This window comes from Cyprinodon tularosa, unplaced genomic scaffold, assembly GCF_016077235.1.
Source record: "Cyprinodon tularosa strain WSP-4 unplaced genomic scaffold, ASM1607723v1 ctg9, whole genome shotgun sequence".
Lineage (NCBI taxonomy): Eukaryota > Metazoa > Chordata > Actinopteri > Cyprinodontiformes > Cyprinodontidae > Cyprinodon > Cyprinodon tularosa.
This window is the reverse complement of record NW_024039673.1, coordinates 1,682,013-1,695,140: the sequence shown is the minus strand read 5'-3', so window position 1 is coordinate 1,695,140 and position 13,128 is coordinate 1,682,013.

Here is a 13,128-nt window from a genome sequence, read left to right as displayed (position 1 = left end):
TCAGTCTTTAATGCATGACTTCACCGTTTCAAATGAAACCTGGTCTTCTTTAAATCAATATGCGGAGCTCAAATGAAACAGAAGCTAAATCAGTCGTTAACTTCAGAGGAACCAGTCTGTGTTCTAATCGGAAAGAATCCTCACTGTTAGCAGGAAGGTCCGCTAAGGTGAAGACTTTTTAAGGTTTCTTTTTTTTTATGCAATTAGAAATAAAAATAAGGAAAAAGCTGTTTTTCTTTGGTTAATTCTGCAGAAACCTCTTCTGTTAAACTCATCTTTTATCGCAGCAACATAATCTCAAACTAAAAACTGCTTACCTGACTATTTTTTCATTGGGAGGCCTTTCAGATGTCAAGAGAAATGGCTTCAAGTTTCAATGCAAACTTCACTTTTTTGGTATCTGAGAAGTTTTATCATCAATCCTGGACATTGGAGAAAAAATTTAGACGCAAAGGCACATTACTACTTATTGGTGTTACTGTACCACTATTGCAAACAAATGCTACACCATTGGGGTTGAAAGTTAATTTGCTGCTCAATGTATTTAGGAGGAATCAAGCAAGCTGGAAGACAATAATATTAATAATAATAATAATAACTGTTACTAAGGGACTCAAATGCCATCTTGGCTGTGTACACAATACAAATGTTTTGTTGCATATTTGCAATAATTTGCATCAAGGGTTAAGGTCTGATTATTTTTTTTATATCTCTCTGAATGATTTTCTTCCTCCTTATGCTCTGAATCATCTGCTAGATTTATCTTTCAAAAGTATAGGTTGTTGTTTGTGTTTTTATCCATTTGATACTTTTCTAGGGCTGTTCTGTTTTCAAAAGTTAAACTACAAGTATTACCTACATGTTGATAAAAGACTTAATCAACTGTTCTTGGGAGAACGATTATTCCCCTGTTTCCATACAAGCATAGGTCAATATTAACACCGCTCTGGGTTTGTTTTACAATTTGCATTAATTGTACAGGGATAACATATTTGGGAAAATAAATTGGGCATAAGTTCTTTTGTAATTAATGTGTATGTTGGTAGCATTCTAAACCTACTTTTTATAAAGCACTATTTAAAAATTCATCTACAGTGATTGTCTGCTTGTTTTTTATTCTCCATTGCTCTGTATTTACTACCCTCTGTCTTCTCATTAATTCTGATTGGCTTCTTGCCCGCACTGGAGAAAAGCTTTACCACAGCATGATGTTGCCATCACCATGGCTCAATATAATGTCTTTTTCATGTTTTTCTTGCTATGGGATTGTGTTTTCAGGGATATATGAAAAATGATGGTTGTTTAATAATTTTCAGAAAAAGAAACAAACAAAAACTTTCACACTGATACTGAATTGCACTATTTTTACATTACATTACAAATCTATCTAGGAGATATTAGGAAAGAATAGAAAATATGTTTGTAATCATGCACTGCTTTGTGTCAGGTGGGTAGTGACTAGTAGCATTTACTCAGTTCAATTTAGCCGAGTAACATTTTGAAAATATACATTTAGGAGTAGTTTCACTGTACTTCCTATTTTTACTATAGTAATACTCTTGTGAAGTGTCACACCTCCTTCTAGAGTAAAATTTCTGGATGCTCTTTCAGCTTTAAATAACAAGCTATACTGAGATCAGGTGAATATACAGTTAACAGTATATATTGTTAGTGTGATTTTTTTACCCTGTCCTACTAAAACATATACAACTCTTACTGTAAGGATTGATTTTATAAGAAAAAAATGGATTCCCAGAAATTACTTCTGCATGAGTTTGTTCTTTATAATAAAGACATTTTTTTTTGTATTTGTGACCTTATGAAGGTTTGTGTTTCTTAAAAAGAAAAGGTGCAAAAGAGTTTCTGCAAGCATAACAAATCTCTGAAGATTGTGCTAAGGGATTTGCATTTGAATTTCAGTTTCAGCAATTTTTTCTTTTTTTTTTGCATGTTTGCCTTCGAGCAAATAAATGACTGGAGTAAAAAATTGTTTCATGTCAAAAAAAAAAATATAATATTGAAAAGCACTGCAAAGAAACCTAGGGGTGGGAGGGGTTAACAGCGCATCGCTTACTCCTCCCTTAATTACCGGTAACTATTCATTTTTTACTTTTTTGTAGCACTTTCGAAATAGGCCACCTTTGTAAAGTGCTCTATAAATATCTTTAGTATTATAAATATTATTTTTAGAAATCACTATTACCTCCAGCTACAGGATTTAGAACCTTACCTTTCTTTATAATGACTCTCTGCTGCGTGAAGGACACACATCCTGCTCATAATGATGGACGGAACTAAAACAATTTGCAAAGCTAAACATTTGTGCAGCAATCTTTGTAGACCACCTGCCAGATGCCTAATTACTGCACACAAAAAAACCTTTGCAATTTAACACCAGAACTTACCAAATACCAGAACTTGAACATGTCTAATTGCATTATTTTAAAACCTAATCCAACAATTACTTAGAACTTGAGTGATGTTTTTAACAAAATACGTTTTATTTGAGTAATTTGTAGGATGGCTACTTTTACTTTTTCTTAAGTAAGGAAATAGTGCTACTCCTGAGGGCGGTCTTTGGGTACACACATCTGCCGTATGTTTGTTTGTTAACAAGAATTTCAAGAAAATACATCAAGGCTTGACAAATGTGGAAAAAAATAACAGTTGCTCGATGTGCACCATGTATGCACAGCCGTAAGCCAGTAGTTGCCCCAAACCTCTATTATCTGATGTTTAATTTTACAACAACAAAAAAAAGAGTTGTCACAAAGAATTGCAATGTTTATCCATATAATGTCATTTTCAAGCAGCATGATCAACAGAAGATGTGCATTCAGTGCATGCAATCTTCTTCTTTAGAGCTCAAAAGAGGGGGAAAATGTGTATGCATGCAGTTCCTAATGGCAGCAATTTCTAAAATGGCCCATAAGGTTGATTTAGGGCTCTCAGTGAGACAGATCAGCCAGAGTTTAAACAGCAGGATGCTTCATCAGGAATATGCTGTGTGTGCTTGCAGCGGAAAGCCAGCAAAGAGAGGAGGGAGTCAAGCTGCCCTGAAATTACCGTCCCTCGTGCATGCAGCTCTATCCAAACACCGCTAATCAGTTTAGGTGTAGATTGATTACAGTGAAAGCCAGGGGTTCAGCTTTGGTTAAATTGAAGGAGGGGTATGAGGCAGCAGTGAGCCGGATAGAAAAGAAGAGAGTGAGGGAGGTTAGTGGGCGCCCAGGAGGGATTCAATAAGCAGTGGACCTTAGTTTAAATGTCCTCCTAGTTTATGGCATCTGAGACCTGGAGAAGCTTTCATTCAATTAAGCCTCTGCCATTTGTCCATCATCTCACATAGTCTGTCTTTGTCTGGCTCTACTGCTACCCCCTCTCATCCTACTGACCTCTTCCCTCTGTCTTAAGTAGTTAAAGGGAAACCAAATAAATGTTCCCAAGGGGAACCACATCCTACCCCTATACAGTAGCTGCACACACACAAAAGCAGGGGTTCAACATTGACGTTGAAATGTCCCTATTTTTCTATGTTGCTGTAGCGGCCAGTATGCATTAGCACAGCGGTTTGTAAAGTGTTATTTCTTTATTGAAAGCCGGGTGGTTATGTGGTAAAATGAAATCATTTAAAGCAATAAAATAGCTCCAACCACAATAAATCATTCTTGATGTAATTGCCTTGTTTGTGTCAGGCCTGTAAAATTACAACAGCTGACAAATTCAGTACCTTTTCATCTTTAAGCCATAAAGAGAAAACAAAAAACCTAATTACACTAAAGAATAAGTCTCCACTAAATTTAATTTAAATGATCTGGATGTGGCACACGGCCAAATGGAGTGTCCGCATTGCGTAAATCTGCACCGGGAGCTGGAAATGGGGCTTGAGTCACTGACCCTGAGGGGGGCTGAGCTGGACAGCTTCATCAGCAAGAGCTGAGCAGCCATAAAAGAGTTTTGATGAAACCTTTTAAGGGCTGGGGCAATTCTCTAAAGTGGTCCCTTTTTCCATTTTCAGTTTTGGAAAAGACACTTATTTACAAACCTTTTGATTTAAAGAAAAAAAAAAAGATTATTAGAAAGTTAGGTTTTACAGCAAACTCCTTCTCTTATGTCCATATAGATAAGAGACATTTTTTTCAAATACATTGACAAAATGAATGTGAAAAGAATATTGCCAAGTAAGCAAGAAGTAAGTACAACTTACTATACCGAGAAATAAAAGATTTTTATTGAAAGGATAAAAATGAATGAAATAAATTCAGAATTATAATGATAATCATGTTCGAACAAAATAAATAATCTATAACTGCTTTTAAATTAATCCAGACTCTTAGGAGGACATAGATTTAACAGCCTGGAAAAGAGTGATGGCCTGAAATTTTAAACCATGTCCTTGGAACTCTCAGTAGGTTTTGTTTGAAAGACGTGAAGAGTTGAGTTAGAGTATGTGATTTTAAATAAATCAGTGGTTCAGGAAGTAGCTTAAACATATAGGTCACTAAAATCTAAACACAGGAGTTTAATGATTATAAAAGGAACAAGTAATCTACCCAGTTGTATTTAAGATTTCAACAGCAGAAGTTTTGAATCAACATGTTTACTGCATGTAAATGCCAAATCAGGTTCCAAAACTGTATTTTTTAACTAGCTTGTAGTTTAATTTAGGCATTAAATTTATACAGTTTAAAGAACTGGGAATCCTTAATTGAGCTTCACAGCTGAATGGCATGTACCAGAAAGAGATTGAGGATACTATCATAATAAACATTTATCTTTACCATGCGTCTAGAAAAAATGATAAGCCCAAAAATAGCCACTAGACATATTGTTTATAAGAAGAATCATTCATGGTGTGATTTATACAAATACTGAGGCTTCCATTTAAAAGAGAATCCTGAATCGTTCTAAATCCATTCCACATTTATTATAAAACCTATTTAATAGGATGATGAGACTGGTAGTGTCAAAGGCATTGAATGCCCAGAGTCTGAACCAACATTCCTTATGCACTTCATGATAAATCAGATACAAATTTAGGACAATATGATCTTGTTTTTTTTATTTTTTTATATGTTATTTATTAACTTTATTATTCCCCATACATAAGAAAATGTAGGAAGTGTGTGGAAGATCTACCTCTATATCAGCTAAATGGATTAGTACTCTGGTCAGAATATCTCCTGGTCCCATGTTGTTTCGTTTGCCAACTTCCTGTTATAACTACCAGCAATCCATCATAGAGATTAATACATATTTATTAAAACCTGGAAAAAATACCCAAATTAGACTTAACTTCTGTAATATCCAGCAAAACCCTGAAAAGATTGCAGCTCTTTAAGGTGCAACTCTAGATTGCAACTTATCTGATAATAGCCTGATTTTAAATCCAGCACAGTAAACCATTTGGACCCTGTCAAAGCACAAAATAATTCCTCCAAATTAGGAAGGACATATGAATCTTTGATAGTTTGAAGATTTAGTTCCCTGTAGTCTATGCATTGCCGGACAGAATTGTTAAATTTACGAACAACAACTACTGGAAAATGGTGATTTGGACTCTCTTATGATGCCAGCTTCGAGCAAGTCCTTAAGATGTTCACGGATTGCTTTGAGATCTTGGGGATGGATTTGCCTTGTGCTGTTTAAAAGGTGTCTCATCATGAAGTTTAAGGGTATGTTTAACTCATCTGTGAAGCCAAAATCCATATCATGACAGAATACATCGGGCATGTTGTTCAATTTGTTAATAATATGTTCTTTCCACTCGGGTGGAAGGGCAGAGTCTCCAAAGTTAATCTCCAGAGTGGTGTGCTGTGAAATTTGAGATGTGATTTGCTGTGACAAAACAGCAGGTGCTGACCCAATGTCTCCAATAATGATTAAAGGTGATATGGACACCTCTTCACCTCATCTTTCTCTGATGCATTCTTCATGGTTACTGGGACTTTGTATGGTGGATGTGGTGTTAGTGTAATAAAAAAATTTGAACGCAGATGGGGTGTTCAATAATGGCACAGTTATCTACAGATGGAGGGGTGATTTTAAAAGAACCCTCCAGGACAATGGTTTGGCCAGATGAAATAAGGACTGGGGTGGTGCTTAACAGCATGACAGTTCCTGCATTGCCTGATTTATTCTGCTGGTGCCTTAGCTGTAGCAGCTTTAGGACCGCTCAATACCCTTGGGCAAAGGGCTGAAAATGTACATGGTCTCTAGGGATGGGAATCAAAAACCGGGTCCTGTTCAGAACCGGTTCTGTGTGTTCCAATTCCATAGCACAGTTTGGCAGCTCGCTTAACGGTTCTCTAAATGGTTCCAGGCAGCAGCAGAGCCTAGCACTGGGAAACACATGACTTACGTCACGTTTTCCATGTAAGTTACATCACAATTTTTATGCAAGTTACGCACACAGCATTCAGTAAGCAAGTATGACGTGACTAGGCGTAGGTCTAGAAAAGCAAAAAACCAAAAAACAAAAATGGCACCCCATTAGGTAAAGTGATCAAAAGTTTGGATGTAAAGTGGCAATAACATCCGCAGGAGGAAATACATCCAACATGCAGAAACAATTGTGCACACAACATGGCATACATTTTAACGAATGCCGTGTTTTTGATGCTTCCGGACAGAAGCTAAAGTTACAACCAGCATGGAAGGCAACTCTGGTGGTAAGTAGCTAGTTTTATATCCCTGGCTGTGCTTAATGTGGTTCCTAGTAAATCATAAGCAATTTCTGGAAATTCACCACTTTTCTACCTCTCTTTGGGGTTATTAAACATGCTACGAAGTTGCTCCGCAGTTCCGGGAGCGAGAGAAAGGTGACGCTCGTTTACTCAAATCAGGGGGAGATGAGTTTATTTCCCAAAATTGTACAGTAATGCTTTTTTATTAAACGGATGCCTTCTCCATTAGATTTAGATGACTGTGACGAGACGGGTAGCCTGGCTAGCTCAGAGGCTGGCAGCTCCGTTTCACTGCCTTCTGTTTTCGCTGAGGCAGCAGAAATAGAATGTCCCAGGTGAAGGTAGACAAAATGTCAACAACAGCAGCACACTTTGACCCAATCAAGCCTTTAGGTAGTGGAGTGTGTATTTTATTTTTTAGCTGGGGCTTGCATTCTTGCACATTTAACCAGGGTAATGGTTAGGCTGGGACTGGTTCCAGTTTGTCCCACAACCGGAACAATGCCTAGTTTAACTTCTGCTGGAAGAAGTTCTGCTGTCACTGGGCAAACTGTTGTTTTTTTTTCTGGCAACAAGAGCAGGATTTGGTTCATTATTACATTGTGGCTTAATATTACAATTATCACCACACCTGAAACAATAACGAGGTTTAACATAGGTTTGAGTGGACTGTTGGGGTTTCACTATATTGCCCCCTTTCCCAGCCTGCTTACCGTATGTTACCTTGGGTTGAGATGTAGTCCGGGGCTGGGTAGTGGTAGAAGTTAGCTTAGCCAGGTGCCGTTGGATATCTGCCAATGTTTTGCTAGCTGCTGAGTCAATTTGTTTAAAGCAGAAACTGCTCCACCGTCACCTGTGTCAACACAGGCCAACTGTGATGATTGATTGCTTTTAGCTCGGTGGACCCCAGATGTCTCACCCTGGAGTTTTTTGCTGCCTCTCGGTCCTCTTCAGTATGTAGAAGTAGTGGCAGTTCAAAGAAACTAGGTGGGACCAATTTCTTTTGTTTTAACTGGAGTTCAGCAATCACAATATTGTTCCCACACCCTCAACAGAACTGGCTTATGAGGTGCCGGTTAACATTCTTCACTGAGACACCACCTACAGCCACTGGAGATATGAAGATGGCTTCTCCCCTGCATCTTGGATAGTGTCCATGAATTTTGCAAGGAGCTCTTCTGCATCTTGGACTGTGCCATATGCTGAATCCAATATGTGCAGACACACAATAGGTGCAGTATCTGAACTCAAATGCTTCAGCATATCAGCGGGTGGGGGACGTAAACTCTCCACAATCCTCCTTGAAAGCTGAAGATCAGAAACTGATGGGCCTTTTAATAGCAGATCAACTCCTGAATGCCAGGATTCATAGTCGGCTTCATGTGCTGGTCTAGGCAGCCGTCCAGAAAACACTCTGAGCCTTTGTAGATGGTAGGCACTTTCCTCAGTCTTTATAATATGTTCCACCACGTAGAACTGGACTTCAGGTGGTTGGATGTCCTCATCCTGAAGAGAAGGTTGTCGTGAGGTAGGTTGCGGCTCACTTCTCAGTCTGGAAACTGTGAGATCAGTGGCAATTGACAGTGTTGGCTTCTCCATTGTTTGCTCTGAAGATGCTACCGTAACCGCAGCCTTTTCATCAGGATCCTCCTTTTTGGCAGCTGAGTGAAGTTCAGCAACTGATTGTCCAATCTGAACCATTGTGGATTTTAGCACCTCTACAAAAACCATACCAGAAACCTTTGCAATTTTCTGCAACTCAAATAAGAATGAGTTTTACTCTGTGCAACACATTCTGTATACACAACAGCTAATTCAGAAATGACATACATGTCTGACTTCTCAGATGATTTGAATGAATACATTAGAATAGAACGCAATTCAGCTACTGTTTCATAACTGTTAAATTCAAACACAAGCTGCCCCTCAAACTCAGAATCAGCCTCTTGCACAGTGGGGGGGAAATTAGTTTGTGGTACTTGGGATGTCTGTTTATGGGTCTAGCTCGCAAGTCTGATCCACCAGACATTCAGAGTCCTGGAGACGGATTCTGGAATGGGATCCTAGAACGGGATCCTGGAACAAAATCCTGAAATGGAAACCTGGCCTGTATAAAAACAGGCCAGATTGATCAATCTTCGGTTTTGACTATCAAAAATAATCATACCTGTACATGTTTCCTCATCACTGCAGTGAAATTAGTTTATACAATAACTATTACACTCATGCGAGTACTCAATCATTTCAATTTAGCATACAATGATAGTGTTTTACAATTCAAAAATACTTTCAGTTTAAATGTTTAAATCCAGGTGAGTAAACATACTCAGATCAGTTTACACTGACCGAGCCCAAACAATTGCTGGGAGGCCAAGTGCTACCATGCTAGCTCCCGATCAAAACACAAACACTCTCCAGTTTCCACTTGTCCAACCTCGTGATCCGATGAAGGCTTTAATGCACAATGATGCATCTAAAAGTTGAGAGGCATATGAGTGGAAGACAGTATCATACACACTTGTTAGAGGCATACGATCGGCTAGAAGCCTACCTGCTTCAGAGTCAGACAGCGTCTCCTACCTGGGCTGCCACTCATAAGCCATATAAGCTGCAACTGTCCATTTAGAATGCTGACATGCAGTTGGTCATGTGACCATACAACCAGAGCGAGAACAGAATGATTTAGTTTCACTTTTTTTTTTTTTTTGGTAAAGAAATTAAGGAGAAGAGGATTTTATTTTCAAATAAAATAAAAAAAAATAAATAAAACTGAATCTAACAAAAATGGAAACAAATTATCCTGGTTACACAAGCAATTCCCTCAAACAAGAGAACCAAAACTCGGCATGTCCCCGAGCGAGTTTCCTTAACCAACATTTTCCCCAGAGCTAAACTGGTTGGGAGCAGGTTTTCTTCAGTAAACTCAGACTGTCCTCTGTCTCCGCTCTCCTTACAGCCAATCACGTTGTTTTATTTCCTGATTTAGGGCCCTGTCACACCTTGCCGATTTTTAAGCCTGTAGCCTTCCTGAATGTACTTTGGGTTCCTTTAATCTAAATATTTCAGTTGGTGGCAGATGGTTTCAACTTGGATAGAATTAGTTTTCAAGAGAATTATCAGAAAGAAGGTAATGGATAACAAACATGATGGAATGTTTCTTGAATGGTGTCAACTTCAGTATTAAAAGCCATATCTACAACAGGAAATCGACCAATTTAGATGAACTATAGAAATTTTAATAAAACGTGTGGTCAAACATTCAGTCATAGTACTACAAGTGAATTTGCAACTCAATGCTGACTTAGTTGAGCATTATTAGCCTTTAAATAGCTAAACAAAGGGTAAAAGTCTGATTGCATACATGATCTTCCATAAAGAAACAAACTTCTAAACTTATTTTCACACATCTTATAAACACACCAAAAAAATGGTCTGTCACTTGGGATGGTACCAATCTTAAAGAAAGCTATTTTGTGACAGAATAAGTCCAAAATGTGTTCAAGCAAAAGTTATGTAATGAAACTTTAATTTTTCACAAATTTCAGCGGTGTGTAGTCTTGATTGTCATCTCCAAGATTTTCCTTAAGGAAAGGGATCACTCTAAATAGATTGATGTGAAAATCTCTGGAATCATCAGTGGACTCAACCAGGCCATCTCTGTAGGGACACAGATGATGAGTTCCCCAGCTTACGACTCCAATCTGTGAATAAAAAGAGAATCAATGATATACATTTTTATTTTTAGTGAGCTTGTTGCCAATATGATGCCTTTTGAATTAATAACCAATTTTGAAACGTTTGCTGCATACACCTGCTTACCTGGACGGTCCGCTGCTCATAGTTCTTGAACACAGCACCGCCAGAATCACCTGTCCCGACAATTTCTCACAGTTAAAAAACTGCAGCGCTATTTTTGATCATGTTGAAAGGTGACAAGATGTACACAACTGGACATGCTATATGATCTCTAGGGTCAACCCCACCACCAGTGCACAAGAAGTTATCAGTCACAACAACTTTTTCATCTTTTGTGGTGATGCCTGGTGCCAGCAGTGCCTTCTTGATGCACATATCTCTCTGCAAAGAGTATTTGAAGATAGATAGCTTTAGAAATATATTAATTTGGAAAACAAAGAAGCCTAATTGACCAAACTCACGTTCTCTCCAAGTTTGGCAAATACATTGTTTTCTGCAACCAAAGGCGCCTTCCTTGTTAGGAAACTGAGTCGCTCAAGATGATTCTTTAACAGGACCTCCTCTGTTAATTCAGAACACAAAATTGAACAATTTCCACTGTTATACTGATGATACACAGCTATATCTTTCTATAAATTCAGATGAAGCTAACCCATTACATAGATTACAGGCATATCTTGAAGACATAAAAACCTGGATGACTCTTAACTTTCTGAATGCAGACAAAACAGAAGTTAAAGTATTTTGACCAGAGTCTTTGAAAAAGAAGCTGATTAGTCAGTCACTTCATTTGGATGGGATTAAACTGATCTCAGATAATAAAGTAAAAAATCTTGGTGGTTTAATTTTAATCAGGACCTGTCATTTAAATCCTATGTGTGCCATCCATCTGCACACATTTTCATGACACATGAGCATACCCTGTCAGCCTCCAGCTTTGTTTTCAGTGTCTCCATGAACGTGTGACTGACAGGTAAGTTGTTGACAATGCAGTCCAAGTAAATGTTGGTGCTCTTCATCAGCTCCGTGTCATTTGCGGTAATTTGTTTCTGTACAGGTGAACGTGACAACGTGTCAGGAGTCCAGAGTGACTTTCCAGGAACGTGCATGATGTCATACAGTAGGAGTAAGATAGTAGTAAGGAAAGGAGCGGCTTGTGGTCAGTCTCTAGGCTGCTTTCCTTGCAGGAAATCCCGGAAGCACTCACATCCTCAGGTTAAACCCAGGACCTCCTTTTCGAAAGTCAGCAAGATGCATAAGCTACGGGCCACCATTCGCTGTCCCATTTCTGGAGGAGAACGCCCCCCAGTCCATAGGATGAAGTGTCGATACTTTGGTGTCCCTGCTTGTCTCATACATTGCCTGGACCGATGGAGAGGTAAGTGCTTCTTTCAACACCCTGAAAGCCGCCGCCTGGTCAGCACCCCACAGCCAGCAATTCTTCTTTGAGAGAAGGTCACGGAGTGCTTTGTCTTTCTCTGCCAGCTGGGGTATAAACTTTCCCACCGGGTTTACCATCCCCAGGAAGCTCATGTTTGTAGGCTCTTTCATGTCCCTGATGGCATTTGTCTTTTCAGAATAGGGTGTGATGCCTGATGTGGTGATGACATGCCCGAGGAAGACCACCTCACTCCTGGAGAGCTGGCACTTGTCAGCTTTCAAAGTAACCCCTGCTTGCTTGAGCTTTTTCAGCAGGGCGTAGGCGTGTGCTGTTCTTGATCTTTTTCCCACACCAGCAGTTCATCAATGTGGCAAACCACCCTGTCTGGTTTGTCTATGACCTCTGCCATGATACGCTGGAAGTGGTACTGTCCGAAGGGTGTTATGAATTTTGTATATTTGGCTGACTCTTAAGCTAAAGCAATCTGCCAGGATCCCGTGTTCGCGTCTAGTTTACTGAAAACTCTGGCTCCAGCTAGCATTCCTAGTCTTTGGTAGACTGATGGCAGGACATATTTCTCACGACACATATACTGGTTCAAGCCCGGGAAGTCAACACACATGTGTAGTCACTGGCTGTTCTTCTTTGGGACGATGACGATGCCAGCGCACCGGTGTCAAGTTTGAATTTCAGCACTTTCCTTTAACCTGCACATTAGCCGCCCACATGATGTTTTCGCATGACACAGAGCCCAGGAAGAAACTTTTCCCTTCTTCTCCCTCAATGCACGCTACTACAGCCTTGTTTTTAAAGATGCGCTGGTAATGGCCTTTTTTTCTGCAGCCCCAACATTTTGCATCATTGGCAGGACACTTCACTCTAGGATGAGAAGGCCCCCCACACTTGTAGCACTGGGTGCTGTGCTGTTATTTCTGCATTGCATGTGTTGGCAGGAACGTCCATGGCTGCTTCTTAGGTTGTTACATTTCTGTCCCTTTTTTATCAGTCTGTCTATGTTGCTACCCTCCATCTGCATCACACTGCTAGCGTCACTCCTAAGTGTGCTCTGTTGCTTTTGAACTTCTTCTGACTGTCTTGTCATATCAATAGCTTTTTGCAAAGTCAAATTTCCTCCATCTGCAAGCATTTGGAAAGCCTGGTGTCTGCAAGCCCCACTACGATCCTATCACTTATGAGTTCGTCATGCAAATCCCTGTATTTACAGTGTTCTGCTAAAGCATGCAGGGCAGTAACGAATACCTATACATTCTCTTTTGGTTCTTGTTTTCTCATATTGAAGCATGCACGTTCAAACACTATGTTCTTTTTCACCTCAAAGAAATCCCTGAATCTGTCTTTTACATT